This window comes from Mauremys mutica, chromosome 3 (assembly GCF_020497125.1).
Source record: "Mauremys mutica isolate MM-2020 ecotype Southern chromosome 3, ASM2049712v1, whole genome shotgun sequence".
Lineage (NCBI taxonomy): Eukaryota > Metazoa > Chordata > Testudines > Geoemydidae > Mauremys > Mauremys mutica.
Genome location: NC_059074.1, coordinates 182,547,344 through 182,556,768, shown reverse-complemented (window position 1 = coordinate 182,556,768; position 9,425 = coordinate 182,547,344). Strand labels below are relative to the sequence as shown.

The window sequence follows — 9,425 nt, the reverse complement described above, 5'->3', positions numbered from 1 at the left end:
ATGTTGTAAGTCTGGGAGTTGTCAAATGCTAGTTCTCCGGTGACAACAAAGGAGGTGATCCACACTCAGATGGGTGTTACATGACCATTAATCAACAGGGGAGTTGTAAACAAGAGATTTACAATTCTGTAAAAGACTTGCGCAAGCACCACAAAATTGGGATTGCCAAAGTCTGGGACACAGCAAAGCCCACCAGGACATGTCTGGGCTAGTAATTTCCATTTTCCAGGCACATGAACTGTGGGCATAAAATAAAGGACAGTGGCATCATACAATTATCTTTTTCCTCCCCCTCATATTCTGGAAGGAACAAGAATGCTGGGAAGACAAAGATTTGAACTGAGGAGACTGGTCCCAGACTTAAAGGCAAAGTCTGTGTATTAAGGACTGTAACCTACCTGTAACATCCTGTGGTGAAAAAAACCTGCTTGATCCAAATATTGCTCAGTCTAATAATGTCTAGGATTTAGAGTTCATGCTTTCTTTTTATTTTCTTTGGTAACTATTTCTGACCTTTTATGCCTACCATTTATAATCACTTAACATCTATCTTTCTGTAGTTAATAAATCTGTTTTATATTTTACCTAAAAAAGGTATGATTGAAGTGCTATGATTGAAGTGCTTGGGAAATCTCAGTTTAGTTTACAAAGGCTGGTGTGTGTCCTCTCCACATTGAGGGAGGGGAGGACTGGGGAATGAACTTACACTGGTCAGACTTCTGACCAGGGCAAAATGTTACAGTTCTGGGGTGCAAGGCAGGGGGTTTGGGAGATTTGCTGGTGCCTTTCTTTGGGTGATTCATGATTGGCTCGGGGAGCATTAATGCATTTTAGCTGTTTTTGGGGTTCCACTTTCTGTTGTATTGGTTGATAACAGTGCCCGGAAGGGGTTGCTGCTTGTCACTAGTAAAGCATTGTGAGAGACAGTCCAGGCTGGAGAGTTAAGGGGGCACAGAGGTACAGGGTAAAGCTACAGTTTGTACCCCAGGGATCCCATCACAACTACTGGTTCCTCTCCAGAACTGCTCATAAGTCTATCTAGATTTCTCAAGACGTCCACAACCTTTGTACCCAGTAGGCAATTCACCAGGTGGTTTTTCCCAGTCATCACAAACCCAACTATCTATTTCTAATAATTAAATCCCTCTTTAATATTACCTGTCTTTTCCTAATAACTGGTGTCTCCTATGTCCATTCAGCAATAAATTTTGAAATGAATCCATACAAATAAGGCCATTCGAGCTAAGCTCTTCTGAGAATTACTCACTTCAGTTGTAATGTTGCTTGTTTAAACCCTTGGGCTGGCTGGTTAGAGTTAGTGTCTGCCCCCTCTCCCATTATGCAGTATTAGTCCCCAGCTGGGAGACTTAGCAAGACAATTCACTGACCTCTTCATCAATTTAACACTTCATAGCATAAAGAGGATGCAAGCTTGTCAACCTGACACTCATATTGCCATGTCTTTCAAAATTGACCCTCAGAGAGCATTACAATATGGCTGGAAGCTCTTTATTACAGATGTATAAATAGGATACATCAGACTCAGCTATTATAGAAAAGTCATAAGGTGCTTATCAGAGTCCCTTCACCCAGATTAACATTGTCACCTTTTTTTAACTAGTACTACATGATATTGATTAAAAGTCTTTACCATCTGTTTTGGTTCATATCGACTTTATTAGAATTTTTTTTCCTGAACTCCATTCAAGCGCTCCTTAAATTAAAGTAGCATTTCTATCTATTGTGCCAGGTAGTTGGGGTTTTCATTGTTAAAAATATGTGTCATGCCAGTGACCAAGCCTTAAGAAATTTGATCACTTCATTAAACTCAAAAGGAAATTCATCCATAGTTCATTGTAATGGCAGCATGAAAACTGTAATTAGAAACAGAATACATCTAAAAAATTAAAAGACAAAATGAATTATAAGTGGATATTTAAAATATATTTGACAGCATTTTAAGGATGATCAGAATGGCTGGCTGTCTTCTCCTACTCACATACTCCATGTGGCTGTGTAATGGATCAAAGATAAACTAAAAAGAACAAGAATTTGGCATAATACTTTTAAAAAATTCAGAGCACACTTGCAGTATACATTTAAAGTCTTTTGTTAAAATAATATTTTTAAGTCACAGCCTTTATATTAATTGGTCTGTTGAAGCCTATCGTCAGCAATCTACATTTTGTAAAAGCAGCAAAGAATCCTGTGGCACCTTATAGACTAACAGACGTTTTGCAGCATGAGCTTTCGTGGGTGAATACCCACTTCTTTGGATGTAAGTAGTGGAAATTTCCAGGGGCAGGTATATATAAGCAAGCAAGAAGCAAGCTAGAGATAACGAGGTTAGATCAATCAGGGAGGATGAGGCCCTGTTCTAGCAGTTGAGGTGTGAAAACCAAGGGAGGAGAAACTGGTTCTGTAATTGGCAAGCCATTCACAGTCTTTGTTTAATCCTGAGCTGATGGTGTCAAATTTGCAGATGAACTGGAGCTCAGCAGTTTCTCTTTGAAGTCTGATTCTAAAGTTTTTTTGCTGCAGGATGGCCACCTTAAGATCTGCTAGTGTGTGGCCAGGGAGGTTGAAGTGTTCTCCTACAGGTTTTAGTATATTGCCATTCCTAATGTCTGATTTGTGTCCATTTATCCTTTTCCTTAGAGACTGTCCAGTCTGGCCGATGTACATAGCAGAGAGGCATTGCTGGCATTTGATGGCATATATTACATTGGTGGACGTGCAGGTGAATGAACCGGTGATGGTGTGGCTGATCTGGTTAGGTCCTGTGATGGTGTTGCTGGTGTAGATATGTGGGCAGAGTTGGCATCGAGGTTTGTTGCATGGATTGGTTCCTGAGCTAGAGTTACTATGGTGCGGTGTGCAGTTGCTGGTGAGAATATGCTTCAGGTTGGCAGGTTGTCTGTGGGTAGGCATAGCGGTCGGTAGGTTTTATTTAAATAAGTGATGGTCACATTAACACCACCCTATACCGAAAACCTACCGACCGCTATGCCTACCTTCATGCCTTCAGCTTTCATCCCGGACACACCACAAGATCCATTGTCTACAGCCAAGCACTGAGGTACAACCATATCTGCTCTAACCCCGCAGACAGAGACCAACACCTAGAAAATCTCCACCAAGTATTCTCAAGACTACAGTAGCCAGACGAGGAAATAAGGAAACAGATCAGCAGAGCCAGACGTGTACCCAGAAGCCTCCTACTGCAAGACAAACCCAAGAAAGAAACCAACAGGACTCCACTGGCCATCACATACAGTCCCCAGCTAAAACCCCTCCAACGCATCATCAGGGATCTACAACCCATCTTGGACAATGATCCTTCACTTCCACAGGCCTTGGGTGGCAGGCCAGTCCTTGCCCACAGACAACCTGCCAACCTGAAGCATATTCTCACCAGCAACTGCACACCGCACCATAGTAACTCTAGCTCAGGAACCAATCCATGCAACAAACCTCAACGCCAACTCTGCCCACATATCTACACCAGTAACACCATCACAGGACCTAACCAGATCAGCCACACCATCACTGGTTCATTCACCTGCACGTCCACCAATGTAATATATGCCATCATATGCCAGCAATGCCTCTCTGCTATGTACATCGGCCAAACTGGACAGTCTCTAAGGAAAAGGATAAATGGACACAAATCAGACATTAGGAATGGCAATATACAAAAACCTGTAGGAGAACACTTCAACCTCCCTGGCCACACAATAGCAGATCTTAAGGTGGCCATCCTGCAGCAAAAAAACTTTAGAATCAGACTTCAAAGAGAAACTGCTGAGCTCCAGTTCATCTGCAAATTTGACACCATCAGCTCAGGATTAAACAAAGACTGTGAATGGCTTGCCAATTACAGAACCAGTTTCTCCTCCCTTAGTTTTCACACCTCAACTGCTAGAACAGGGCCTCATCCTCCCTGATTGATCTAACCTCGTTATCTCTAGCCTGCTTCTTGCTTGCTTATATATACCTGCCCCTGGAAATTTCCACTACTTGCATCCGAAGAAGTGGGTATTCACCCACGAAAGCTCATGCTGCAAAACATCTGTTAGTCTATAAGGTGCCACAGGATTCTTTGCTGCTTTTACAGAACCAGACTAACACGGCTACCCCTCTGATAATCTACATTTTAGTTGGCTTTTCTGGGGGCTTTCTGTATCAACATTTCCCTGGGAAAATCTTTGATAAAACAGAGTAAATCTTGAAGAGCACCCAATTCAGGATTTAGTGGATTAAAAGGTCTATGTTCTAGAAACAAAGATCACTTACCAACAACCTCTTGCCAACATACCTCTCCCATGCTCAGCAGGGTGCTATAAACTTGAGCACCTCAGATGATGTCATATATGAAGAGAGAATATCTTGCTACCAAACCTTTTATAGCTTTACAGGTCAATACCAGCACTTCAACATCACCCAGCCATCCGCAGATAGCCAGTGCTAATCAAGGTTCATAGGTGTAATTCGCTACATGTGAGAAGGCAACCAGTAACATTCTGCTCCCTCTGCTGTTTTTCGTAAGGGATTATTTTGTTGTTGTTGTTGTAAGAGAAAGCAATGATTTAGAAGATCAGTGTGATATCTGGCTGTGGAACGCAGGGAAGGTCAGCGCAGGCTAAGGTCAAGTCTCATTTTTCTCATGCTGGTTTGCTGTTCCCCTTGCGCTGTGTGCACCCAATGCTACACAAAGGGAACTATGTACAGCAAGTAGGAGCTGGAGCCCTAGTTTATTTGGTTGCAGTGATAGAATGTCTGACAGCTGAAATACTAGAGTTGACTGGTGCCATTGCTCAGGGTAATCAGAAAACATAGATTATCCCAAAGCACTTGCAGCTAGCTGTTTGTAATGATGAGGAGTTGAACAAGCTACTCGCGGTGGGGAGGGAAAGAAGGGGAGGGGAGGGGTTACTACCACTAGGGGCATCCATGCTGTACTGCTGCCCAGGAAAACAGAGAGCCACAAAGCCAAGGACAAGTGAGACTGTGTGAATGAAAGCATCCTTAAAACCACCAGCTGCTGTTTCAGAATGGTTTTAAGGTGCAGTCTAACACAGGAACCTACAAGATGGAAGAGGAAAGGATGCAACCTTCATGTGAAAAACAAACTTAGAAAGCACCTGTAGGCAACCACTAATCCCTGGACATCCAAAAGCATCTGGAGACCCCAAAAGAGCCCCAGGTTGTGAAGCTGAAATCAATATCAGGCACCCAAACCATAATTTCATCTGGTCATTTCCCCATCCTATGAGCAGTCTCTTAATCTTTTCTGTATTGAGAGTTTCAGTCTCTTTTAAACACTGTATAAATCACTCCACTGCATGCAAAGAACCTGTAGCCATGGAAATGCTTACCCATGAAAGAATACCCATATGCCTGAAAAAATTTAAAATCCTCACTAGGATATCAATGGAAATGTTGAGTGCAAGGATGAAGCATTAAGCCCTAAAAACAGGACCACAGTGTGTGATTTACACTCAGGGAAACAATTAGGGTGGAGGTGGAGGAATGGGGATGTATCATAGCCCCAGGTATTATGCCTTAAGGAAACATACACTGGCATCCCTAGGCATACATAGTGAGTGCATACCACACTGCCTTGGAACTGGGGCGGCTCTAGGTATTTTGCCGCCCCAAGCACCGCAGGCAGGCTGCCTTCGGAGGCTTCCCTGCGGGAGGTCCCCTGTCCCACGGATTCGGCAGCATGCCTGCGGGAGGTCCACCAAAGCCGCGGGACCAGCGGACCCTCCGCAGGCATGCTGCCAAAGGCAGCCTGCCTGCCACCCTCGCAGCGACCGGCAGAGCGCCCCCTGTGGCTTGCCGCCCCAGGCACGCGCTTGGCATGCTGGTGTCTGGAGCCTCCCCTGCCTTGGAATGGTGTGTGCTCCACTCTCTGGAGCTGGCAATCTCTGTGGGATGGTGCAAGGTGGGGAACTGCTTGGCCATGTTTCTACCTCCTCCTTTTCCCCTTTAGGGTGGTTTACACCACAAGGAGTATTAAGTGGGTGCAACCTTTGCATTCCCTTGTGGTCCAAGGAATCTGATCATAGCAAAGGAACACAAACAGGATGGGAACATTTCTTACAGCCTCCATACAAGGATTAGGGACAACATTGATTTCTCAATATTTAGGCAGCTCAAATTGGGCACCTCATATTAATTGACTCTTGGAAATTAAGGCTTTATAATGGTACATCTCAGTTTTACTAGCTATAAAATAGGAGCTAATGATACTTACTTTCCTGTGTCAAGTGCTTTGAGATATATAGATAAAAGCACTGTATATATGCTAAATATTATGTGCCCTTGAAATCAATGAGGTTTGCCCCTTGGTTGTCACTGGGGCAATAAAACAATGCACCGATATCCCTTACTATTTTGCCTAAATGTTTTCAAAAGCATTCTTCATGCAAGTGTCTCTACTAGGTTTCTAAGTGGGAATGAGAACTGCACTGCTGCTGGAACAATGACTTTCAAGTAATCCTAAACACTGTCAAATTTAGCTGTGTTGCTTCTATCCCTGTAGGATTTTCACATGCTCACAGTGATGAATTTATGAAACCAGAGATTTGTGATTTATCATCCTCAAAGCTCGTTCTTCATTGCAGACAAAAAATGATGAAGTCACGGTTGTCTGCTATGATTGTATCGCAGTGAAGTGCCACCTCAGGTTGAGCTCAGCTGTGTTAAAGTTTCTCCTAAAGGGAATGCAGTGTTTTAGCTTTAAAGAATTAGGGCTTGCCACAAACCCTGAACAAGGAGCAATTCAGAGTGGTGCTGCTCTAGAAATGGACCATTGTGACCCAGGGAGCCCCCTCAATGTCAAGTGGCAGAGAGTACATCATACCATAACTCACATCTGGCCTGACACACTCATTGCCGGAACACACTGTTCTTATAATCTGTATCTAAAAGGTGTCATGCAAGATATCATATGCAAACTGGCCATTAATATTATTGTGTGATGGATGTACAGGTGGTGTTTAAAGAATTATAGATGGGAGCAGAAATATGTTCTTAAAAGATGTTTTGCAATCAGTGGACAAGCCCAATCTGTCCTACACAAAGGATTGTTATTTCACCTATTTTACTGTGTCTCCAGTGTAAATAGAGCCCGGAAATACCTCAAAGGACAATGAAAAGTACATCTACCTATAAGGTAAACAAAGCCATCATGCTAAACAAGTGGAAGTGGGGAAGAACATTTAACAATCACAGTTAGCCTCCAGGAAACCTTCCTGACTCTTGAAACAGAGCCAATAAATTTTGGGGACATATAAGCAGAAAGAGAGAGCCATTTTGGCATATATCATGTAAGGGACAAAGAGAGAGCAGCACCATTTGAGATCATGCAAAGTGGATTCTCTTGGCCTGAAAACCAAGAGTAGCTGGAACTGACATGGGGAGAATCCTGCTTAGGCAAAGATCATAACTTGCTGAAGTTATTTTAGTCACTGGAAAGTGTGGTTAGTTTTGTTTCCCCTGTAACCATATCTCTGTCTCCAATTCTTACATATTATCCCTTAAATATCTATTCTTTGTTAGTAAATGTATTCCTGTTTTATTTCCAAACCATGTCAGTGTTGTGTGTTAAACTGAAGGGTGAAGTCTGCCGCTAAACTAACAGGCTGGCGTGTGCTCTGTCTCTTTGTAGGCAACAAACTTAATAACTTCTGGGAGTATCCAGTCAGAGGGACCGGACACTGCTGAGGAGACAGTTTTGGGGCATCTCAGCACTGGAATGACTGTTGGTGTCTCCCTGCAAGGAGTGACCAGGCTGGGGGAAGCCAGGGTAAGCCCACTGTGCTGTGAGCTGGCTACTGGTGTTAGGGGTCTGAGCCAAAGTTATGCAGCACAGGGTTACAAGGCAGGAAGTGACAGAGCACCTTACTGTCTGGGTGAATCCCCATAGCAACACAACCAAGAACAAAAATGGAGACTCAGAGGAATAACAATCTGATTCCCAGTTACTCTCTTGCTCCCAGGTGAGTAATCTTCACCAAACCTGGTGCAGCTACAGTAGCCTGTGTGTTGGGGTGAGTGGTAGACACAAAGCTCTGCCCACTCCCTTCTCTGCCCACCCACGTGCATGGGAGGGGATGCAATGGCTCTGTAGATGCTGTCTCCCCCCTGCACTGCTACTGGAAATCAGTGGTGCAAGTGGAATTAATTTTTTACCAGTGGGGGGGGGCACGAGGGGCACTTGACTCCTCCCCACCCCGCCCCTAGCCCGGGGCCCCCACGCTCTTCCCGTCCCCTTCTCTTGATCCACCCCATCTTACCTGGGGAGGGCGGGCTCTGTCCTTCTCCCGCTGCACCTTTGGAACCACAGAAGCGAAAGGAGCACAACATGGGGCTGCTGGGCGGCCCCACCCCCGCAGCTCCTCTGGCATGGATCTACCCCCCAGCCCTTCCATGCAGGGTCTCCGCCGTCTGCACAGCAGCCAGCCCCACTGGAGCACAGGGCTAGGGGGTAGGCTGTGGGTGGTACAGCAGTTGTGTCGGAGGAGCTGCCGGCGTGGGGCTGCCCAGTGGCCCCACGTTCTGCTCCTTTCCCGGCTTCAGTTCCTGGGAGAGCCCTGGAACCGCAGCAGGGAAAGGAGCAGAACACCAACAGCTCCTCCAGTGGCTGTATCGCCCCCAGCCCTGTCCTCTGGCAGGGCTGCTGCTGGGAGCCGGAGGAGATACAGCTCCATGCAGGGCCGGCTCCAGAGCCCAGCGGGGCAAGCACCCGCCTGAGGCGGCCCTTTCCGGGGGGGGGGGGGGCAGCAGGCTGGGCCGGTGGACCTGCCGCAGTCATGCCTGCGGAGGGGACGCTCGGCCGGCGGCTCCAGTGGACCTCCCGCAGGCATGACTGCGGACGGTTCGCTGGTCCCGCGGCTCGGCTGGACCTCCCGCAGGCATGCCTGCGGCAGCTCAACCGCAGCCACGGGACCAGCGAACCGCCCGCAGCTGCGGGAGGTCCAGCCGAGCCGCGCAACCAGCGGACCCTCCGCAGTCATGCCCGCGGGAGGTCCGCTGCTCCCGCAGCTCGGGGGCGCCTCCCGGGCATGATTGCTTGGGGCGGCCAAATTTGTAGAGCTGCCCCTGGCTCCATGGAAGGGCAGGGGGTGGGGCTGGGGGTTCTGCTCCTTTCCCCGCTGTGATTCCCTGGAGAGCCCTGAATGACAGTGCTCTCCTGGGAACTGCAGCTGAAAAGGAGCAGAACATGGGGCCACCAGGTGGCCCCATGCCCGCAGATCCTCCAGCATGGCTGTACCACCCCCAGCCCTGTCCTCTGGCAGGGCTGGCTGCTGTACAGATGGAGGAGACGCTGCGTGCAAGGTCTGAGGGTGGTACAGCTGGAGGAACTGCCGGTGTGGGGCTGCTCAGTGGCCCCACCTTCTGCTGCTCCTCTTCCC

At 46.9% G+C, this 9,425-nt stretch overlaps 1 pseudogene; it reads left to right on the top strand.

Annotated features, from left to right (window-relative positions):
• Window positions 1–1,424: 1,424 nt before the first annotated feature.
• On the top strand, window positions 1,425–5,006 carry LOC123366698 (annotated as a pseudogene).
• The last annotated feature ends 4,419 nt before the right edge of the window (window positions 5,007–9,425 follow it).